The sequence below is a fragment of the Bos indicus x Bos taurus genome, chromosome 4 (genome assembly GCF_003369695.1).
Source record: "Bos indicus x Bos taurus breed Angus x Brahman F1 hybrid chromosome 4, Bos_hybrid_MaternalHap_v2.0, whole genome shotgun sequence".
In the NCBI taxonomy this organism is placed as follows: domain Eukaryota; kingdom Metazoa; phylum Chordata; class Mammalia; order Artiodactyla; family Bovidae; genus Bos; species Bos indicus x Bos taurus.
Window position 1 is genome coordinate 102,400,317 of NC_040079.1, and position 9,650 is coordinate 102,409,966.

Sequence of the window (9,650 nt, forward strand, 5' to 3'; positions counted from 1 at the left end):
TATTTGGAGAGAGCTTAACTTTTACTAAAGTATGAACAGGTTTTAAATAAATAAAAAAGGAACTGCTGTAACCCAGAGCTATAAACTATTAGTTATACAAGCTAAAGGGATAAGAAGAGGGGAACCTGGTCAAACAGGGAAGAAGAGAGCCATGTCTGGAAGACAATTCAGAGAGATTTGATGTTTAATGGAGGACAAGAAAACAGAGGTGATAAAAGCAGAGTTGAAACTGAGGAAACGAATACCTCTTCCTTTCCTTTCATTAACACAAGCAAACCCACATGGAACGGCAATGAAATCTGTTCCTATAATCCCTACTGGTCAGCCTCCTGAGGCAGAAACCAAAGTAGTGAAAGGCTGATGAAAAGTCTTGGTAGGGCAATCTGAAGATATATAGCAATGTAGCCAGAACAACTTTGAAAACACATTAACAAAAAAAGAATTAGTTTTGTTCACTGGACATAAGAGAATCTTTACTGAGAATCTGTAAGATGGGAACAGAGCAATCAATGTGTTCAGAATTTGCATCTCAATATTTCTTTTCAAGAGACAAATATTTAAATCTTGCATATAAATAATAATATAGAATAATGGCTTGGGAAACCCTGCAATCCATTCCACTTTGTATAAAAACTTCAGATCTTAGTAAAATTCTCTAAAGTTCACATGCACCATTTTCTAGACAATGTCCAATATTCTGGAAGCATTGCAAAACAATCTATTTTCAAAATTCTTGCATGGGAAGAACCAGGTAATATGACTTTGCTTCTGGTTCCAAAAAGAACAAAGTTACTCTAGGGCTTCCCAGGTGGATCAGTGGTAAAGAATATGCCTGCCAATACAGGAGACACAGGAGACATTGGTTAGATCCCTGGGTCAAGAAGATCCCCTGGAGAAGGAAATGGCAACCCACTCCAGTATTCTTGCCTGAGAAATCCCATGGACAGAGCCATTAACAGACTGGTGGGTTACAGTCCATGGGGTCACAAAGAATTGGACATGACTGAGCATGCAGCAGAAGGTTACTCTAACACTAAATTTTGGCAAGGTTCTTAGGCTATGCATGAGTGATATATTAGTATCACTGAAGGATGGATTGTGGTACATTTAAAGATGTTTTCACTAAATCCTAAAACAACTACTAAAATAACAAAGAGAACTAATAAGGCAGTAAAGAAAATAAAATGTAAAGTTAAAAAAAAAATCCCCAAGAAGGCAGAAAAAATAGAAAAGGGAAACAAAGATCATAAGTAGAAAAGAGACAGCAAGAGAATACAATCTAACTATATTAGCAATCATTTTAAACTACTGTGTTTTAAATGCTCCAATTAAAAGGAAGAGAATTTTCAGACTGACTAAAATAGAAAGTTAAAAGTGTATGATGCCTATAAGAAACACACTTTACAAAGATACAAATAGGTTAACAGTAAAATGACAGAATAAAAGACAGACCTTGTTAATAACTAGCCAAAGGAAGCCTTCAGTGTTGCACAAAATAAGTTCAGAACAATTAATCATAAGAAGGAGACACATAGAATATACCAAAGAATGGATAATCCTCAAGCCATTTATAAAGTAATACAATGATGGATAAAAATGATAAGACATGAATTCTTGGTTAATTAAAATTTTTGCTTAATAAAAAATTTAAAAAAAGAATATAACATTAATAAATGTTTATTCCTTGATAACCAAACTTCAAAATACTTAGAGCAAAAACTGTTAGAACTGCCAGGAGAAATATACAAGTTCACCAGGACGGTCAAATATTTGAATACCTTCCCTTCAATAACTGATACAAGATGTAGACAGAGAATCAGTAAAATTACAGAAAATACTTTCAATTAATTTGACCTAATGGATACTCCTCTCAGCAATAAAAGAATGTACATTATTTTTAAGGGTACCTGAAATAGTAATTAATATAGGCTATATTCTGGGTCATAAAATAGGTTCGATAAGATTAAAATGATTCATATCATACATAGAACATTCTCTATCCAAATTGGAATTAAATAAGAAATTTATTCCTAAAATACAACTGGAATTGTGAACATTTGGAGATTAAATTTAAAAATTTGAAATAATTCACGAGTCACAAAAAAATATCAAAGGAAATATTTTGAACTGAATGACAATGAGAAAACAACCTATCTGAATTTGTAATTTTCTACTAAAGCAGTATGAGTATATGGGCATGGGAAGGGCAGAATTTACAGCTTTCAAGGCCTATATGAGAAAAGAATAAAGTTCTCAAACAAGCTCAACTACAGAAATTAGAAAAAGATAAATAAACTCAAAGCAAGCAAAATGAATAAAATAATAAAAATAAAAGTGGAAGTCCATGACCAAGAAAAGGGAAAAAATACAAAAAGCTTAATGAAAGTAAAAAGGTTTTTAAATTAAATCAATAAAACTGATAAATCTCTAGCCACATTGATCATGAAAAACAGAAGGAAGAAAAAAAAAGCTACCAATATCAGGACTGAGGTAGTTGATATCATTATGGGTTCTATAGATACTTACAAGATAATAAAGAAAATAATAATAAAATAAAAAAAGAAACTGATGATAACTTCAAATTTGAAAAATAAAATGGTTCTATGAAAATGGAACTATGATAGTTCACTCAAGAAGAAACTAGCTCGTCATGAACGGTTCCATATCTACTAGAGAGATTGAGTTTGTAGTTAAAAACAAAGAACTTTTCATGGTTGCTAAATTTATGGGTGAGTACTATCAAATTTTTTTTGAAAAAAAGAAATATCAATTCTATACAATCTTTTTCAGAAAATTGAGAAGCAAGAAATACTCTCAACTTATTCCTTAAAGCAGCAACCTTGATTCTAAAATGAAAGAAAGGAGTTACAAACAAAGAAGATTACCAACTGATAACCTTCACTAGGCTTCCCAGGTGGCACAGCGGTAGAGAATCTGCCTGCCAGTGCAGAACATGAAAGAGATGCCCATTCAATTCCCGGGTTGGAAATAGTCCCTGGAGGAAGAAACGGCAATCCACTCCAGTATTCTTGCCTGGAGAAGTCCATGGACAGAAGAGCTTGGTGGGTGACAGTCCATGCGGTCTCAAAGAGTTGGACACCACTGAGCACATACACACAGCCTTCATTAAAATAGATGCCAACATTCTAAACAAAATTTTAGCAAACTGAATTTAATAATGTGTAAACAGGATAACACATGTCAAGAGGAGATTTTAATAAGAGTGTGAACTTGATTTAAAATTCAAAATCAATCAGTGCAATTAACCACTTTAAAAGCAACAAAAATTGATCACCTCAGTATAGTCAGGAATGTTTCTATTTTTTTTTTAATAAAATCCAATATTCATTTCTGATAAAAACTTCATCAAAAAAAGAAAAAAAACTCAATCTGATGAAGGATATCTATGAAAATCCTACAGCTAACATCTCATTCTATGGTAAGAAACTATATGTTTTATCTCTAAGATTAGGAACAAGCAAGGATCTTCTCTTATCAAATCTGATCAACATTGTACTGAAGGTTCACAATGTGAAGAAAAAGAAGTAAACAGAATTCAGGAAGTAAGAAAAAAAGAAAAACTGTATTTATCTGCAGATGATGTGATCTTGTATATAGAAAATCTGATCCACAAAAATCTCCTAGAAGTATCATACAAGTTTATCAATATTGCAAAATATTAAGATTAATATAGCAAAATAAACTGTATTTCTATATGCCACTAATAAATCACCAGAAAGTGAAATTTAAAAACATCCTCTTCATTATCATTAAAAATATGAAATGTAAAAATATACATAAGGTCTGCAAATCAGAAACTATGAAATAATGATAGAGGAAATAAAGACCTAGCACCAAAAGAGACACACTATGTTAATGGGTTGTTCAGATATAAATTTTCCCTAAATTGATGTGCACATTTGTATGTTGATGACCATAAGGAAAAAACATGGAATGATCCAGTCTTCACACTGATAGAGAATAAATTCAAAAATGGTCAGAGTGAAACCATATCAAAAAGGAAACACATGCTTGAGTTTCTCTGGCCTAAAATACATAAGCAAAAAGGGAGAAAAAGAATTGTTTCAGGTTATTTTTTTTAAAAAGTAAAGCAACTGCATATTCCTTTGAGATGTATGTTAGGATCAAAACAAATCATGTAATGTTCCATAATCGTATTCTTAATAATAGCATGGAGTGTGCAATTGATATATTCATGTACTAGAATAAGTTAACGATTTTTGTGTCATTAGGAACGAAGATTTCATCTTAGAAAACATGTAAATGTAAAATGATTCACCTTTAAATGAAGGAAGCCGACCTGAAAAGACTATATATTGCTTAAATCCAACTATACAACATTCTAGAAAAGACAAACCAGCATATTAAAAAGCATAAGCATCACTATGTCCACGAAGGTTTGTATAGTCAAAGTTATGGTTTTTCCTGTAGTCATGCATGGATGTGAGAGTTGGACCATAAAGAAGGCTGAGCACCAAAGAACTGATGCTTTTGAACTGTGGTGCTGGAGAAGACTCTTGAGAGTCCCTCGGACAGCAAGGAGATCAAACCAGTCAATCCTAAAGGAAATCAACAATTTCTATGAATATTCATTGGAAAGACTGATACTGAAGCTGAAGCTCCAGTACTTTGGCCACTTGATTGGAAAAGACCCTGATGCTGGGAAAGACTGAAGGCAAAAGGTAAGAGGGTGGCAGAGGATGAGATGGATGGAAGGCATCACAGACTCAATGGACATGAACTTGGACAAACTCTGGGAGATACTGAAGGACAGAGAAGCCTGGTATGCTGCAGACTATGGGGTCGCAAAGAGTCATACATGATTTAGAGAGTGAACAACAACTACAGTGGAGATAGTAAAAGGATCAGAAGTTGCCAGGATCAAGTGGGAAGGAGTTATGAATAGTCAGAGAACAGGGGACTTTTAAGACAGTGAAATAATCCAATATAATAATGCTGGATACATGCTATTATAACCCCAGAGATTGCATAACACCGAGACTTATCCTAGTCTAAGCCATGGATGTTGGTTGATGATGATGTATCAATAAGTTCACCTTTTATAATAAATGTACTACTCTTGTGCCAGTGATTGAAAATAAGCAAGGATATGTATGCGTGGTGGCAGAGCATCCAGGCAGGCATATCCCACTTAACTGTGCTTCACGTTATTGTACTTTGTAAATGTTAAATTTTTTACAAATTGAAGATTTATGTCAACCTTACACAGAGCGATTCCACCAGAGCCATTTGTCCAACAGTATTTACTCATACCTGGTCAGTGTAACCGAGAATCTCACAATTTGATAATTATTTCAATATTTCAAATACTCTGCTGGCAAAAAGGTTATGATTTGCTAAAGGTTCAGATGATGGTTAACATTTTTAGCAATAAAATATTTTAAAATAAAGATACTTATATTATTTCTTAGACATGATGACATTGGACACCAAACAGACTATACTATATTGTAAACATAACTTTTATATGCACTGTGAAACCAAAAAAAATATTCATGTGATTCACTTTATTCCAATATTTGCTTTATTGCAGTGGTCTGAAATAGAATCCTCAATATCTCTTACATATGCCTGCATATAGGCTTCTCTGGTGGCTCAGACTGTAAAGAATCTGCCCGCAATGCAGGACACTCAGGTTCAACCCCTGCATCAGGAAGCTTCCTGGAGAAGGGGATGGCTACCTACTCCAGTATTCTTGCCTGGAGAATTCCATGGACAGAGGATTCTGATGGGCTGCAGACCATGGGGTTGCAAAGAGTCAGACACGACTGAGTGACTAACACTAAGCTGATATATTGGACTCTGTATTCTCCATTTAATTTTGCTGTGAATCTAAAAGTACTCTAAAAAAAAGTATATTAAAATTCTTCATATTGCTTATACTTTAACTCTGTATTGAAACCTCAGTATGAGTTTTAACCTGAATAATCAAGAAAGCAAGAAAAGGAACTAATTTACTGTTACTTTGATCACTAGTGGTCAAGAATTCTGCTCAAGTACAGAGGTGCTCCTTGGGAGCTGTTTGAACTAAATGCACCAACAAGGGAAAAATCAATAAAGTTGTTTAAATGGTTTCTTAGGGACCTTTATGATGATGGAATGCAATTCTTTTTTCAAGACCAATAGCTGTGTATATTCTGCACACTTTGGTCTGAGAACAATAACTACATGTATTCAAATACATATAAACTTGAAATTTACAAAAACTGTGAAAAAAAGCTAGGTATATTCTCCTCTCATTTTCATGTCTGCTTGGAAAATAGCTTTAATTTCTATTTTACTTCTATATTATAAATCATTAAAACTCTGAAGGCAGCATGTTTTGAATGCAGTTTCCTATCATTTTATACTTTTCTTATAATGCAGGTGAATCTGTAAACACCAATATTCTTAGAAAAGTGAGGAACTATTCATATGATATGTGATGTTTTAGTAGATTAGAACATACTGAATCGTAAGTAATCACTTTAGTTATTTGTCTACAAACTAATGGAAAGTCTGGATGATATGGGGCTTCCTCAATGGCTCAGCAGGTAAAGAATTCACCTGCAATGCAGGAGAGACAGGAGACTTGGGTTCAACTCCTGGGTCTGGAAGATCCTCTGGAGAAGGGCATGGTAACCCCCTCCAGTATTCTTGCCTAGAAACCTTCATGGACAAAGAAGCCTAAAGGACCACAGTCTATGGTGTTGCAAAGAGTCAGACAGGACTGAACGACTAAGCGTGCGTGCACTGATGATATGAGAGTGGATTTTCTCTTTACAAGGAAGACTAGAGCTCCAAGTCATATATTCTTTTTAATTTTTTTATATTATTGTTTTTACAGTAATGAAGAAAAGACAGTCTCTTCAATAAATGATGCTGGGAAAACTAGACAGCTACATGTTAAAAAAAAGAAACTAGAACACTCTTTGATACCATACACAAAAATAAACTTAAATGAATACCTAAATATAAAAACAGATACTATAAAACTTTTACAGGAAAACATAAGCAGAACATAAATCACAACAACATATTTTTTGTTCTGTCTCCCAGAGTAATGCAAATAAAAACAGAAATAAACAAATGGGACCCAGTTAAATTTAAGAGCTTCAGCCCAGCAAAGGAAACAACAAAGTGAAAGGACAACCCACAGAATGGTAGAAAATATTCTCAAACTGTGTGACCAGCAAGTGACTTGTCTCCAAAATATACAAGCAGTTCATGTAGGTCAACATCCAAAGAACAAGCAACCTAATCAAAAAATGGGCAAAAGATTTAAATAGGCATTCTCCAAAGGAGACACAGATGGTCAAGAAGTACATGAAAAGACGCTCAACACTGATAAGTATTAGAGAAATGCATATCAAAACTACAGTGAGACATCACCTCACACCAGTTAGCATGACCATCATCAAAAAATCTACAAGCAATAAATGCTGGAAAGGGTGTGGAAAGTTGAGAGAAGGAAACTCACCTACACTGTTGATGGTAATGCAAATTGGTGCAGCCACTAAGGAGAACATTATGGAGTGTCCTTATAAAACTAAAAACAGAGCTACCATATGACCCAGAAATCCCACCACTGGGCATATGCCCTTGGTAATCCAGAACTCTAAATGATGCATGTACTACAATGTTCGTTGCAGTATTGTTTACAATACCCAAGACTTGGAAACAACCTGAAATTCTATTGCCAAATTAATGGATAAAGAAAATTTGATACGTATATACAATGGAATGTAACTCAGCAATTTAAAGGAATGAAATAAAGCTATTTGCAGTAATATGACTGGATGTGGTATCATACTAAGTAAAACTAAGCATAATGACAGAGAAAGACAAATATCATATGATACCAATTATATACAGAATCTAAAAAAAATAAATGATGTGAACGAACTCATTTACAAAACAGAAACAGACTCACAAGCTTAGAGAATGGATTTATGGTTACCAGGGGGGTGGGGCCAAGTGATAGACTGAAAGTTTGGAATTGATATGTACACACCAGTCTATTTTAAATAGTTAACCCACAAATCATATGCTCATTAAATACTCCCTTATAACAAACCTGGTGATAATTTGAATTATGAACAATTTATTTTAACTGTTCTACAAAAGCAATAAGCTTCAACACATCTACAGAAACCTGGGGCTTTCCTGGTGGCTCAGTGTTAAAGATCTGCCCGCAATGCAGGAGATGTGGATTCAATCCCTGGGTCAGGAAGATCCCCTGAAGAAGGAAATGGCAACTCACATGAGTATTCTTGCCTGGGAAAACCCATGGACAAAGGGTCCTGACAGACTACAGTCCATGGAATCACAAAGACTTGGACGTAAATGGAATTTAGAAAGATGGTAACAATAACCCTGTGTACGAGACAGCAAAAGAGACACGGATGTATAGATCAGTCTTATGGACTCTGTGGGAGAGGGACAGGGTGGGAAGATTTGGGAGAATGACATTGAAACATGTAAAATATCATGTATGAAACGAGTTGCCAGTCCAGGTTCGATGCACGATACTGGATGCTTGGGGCTGGCGCACTGGGACGACCCAGAGGGATGGTATGGGGAGGGAGGAGGGAGGAGGGTTCAGGATGGGGAACACATGTATACCTGTGGTGGATTCATTTTGATATTTGGCAAAACTAATACAATTATGTAAAGTTTAAAAATAAAATAAAATTTTTAAAAAATTAGCGACTAAACAGCAACACAAAATTTCTACTCCTGGGACAATGTTTTATTCACTGAAATGAATGAACAAGAATTGCTGTCTGATTGATAAATCCATTTTAAGTTATTTTAAATAGATTAAAACAAATGAAATAAATCAACTAATATAATTTTTGTATATTATCATGTGTTTAACATTGTGTGCTCCTAACTGTTCTTTGCATTGATCATTTAGGAAAGCTTTCTTATCTCTCCTTGCTATTCTTTGGAACTCTGCATTCAGATGGGTATATCTTTCCTTTTCTCCTTTGTCTTTTGCTTCTCTTCTTTTCTCAGGTATTTCTAAGGCCTCCTCAGACAACCATTTTGCCTTTTTGCATCTCTTTTTCTTGGGGATGGTTTTGATAACCATCAATGTCACGAAAAGGGAAAGTGAAAGTGGCTCAGTTGTGTCCAACTTTGCGACTCCATGGACTATACTGACCATGGAATTCTCCAGGCCAGAATACTGGAGTGGGTAGCCTTTCCCTTCTCCAGGGGATTTTCCCAACCCAGGGATCAAACCCAGGTCTCCCACATTGCAGGCATATTCCTTACCAGCTTAGTCAGAAGGGAAGCCCAAGAACACTGGAGTTGGTAGCCTATCCCTTCTCCAGGGGATGTTCCTGACTCAGGAATTGAGCCAGGGTCTTCTGCATTACTGGCGAATTCTTTACCAACCGAACTATCAGAGAATCCCCTGACATCACAAACTCCATCCATGGTTTTTCAGGCATTCTGCTTACCAGATCTAGTATCTTGAATCTATTTGTTGCTTCCACTGTATAATCATAAGGGATTTGATTTAGTCATACCTGAATGGTCTAGTGGTTTTCCCTATTTTCTTCAATTTAAGTCTGAATTTGGCAATAAGGAGTTCATGATCTGAACCACAGTCAGCTCCC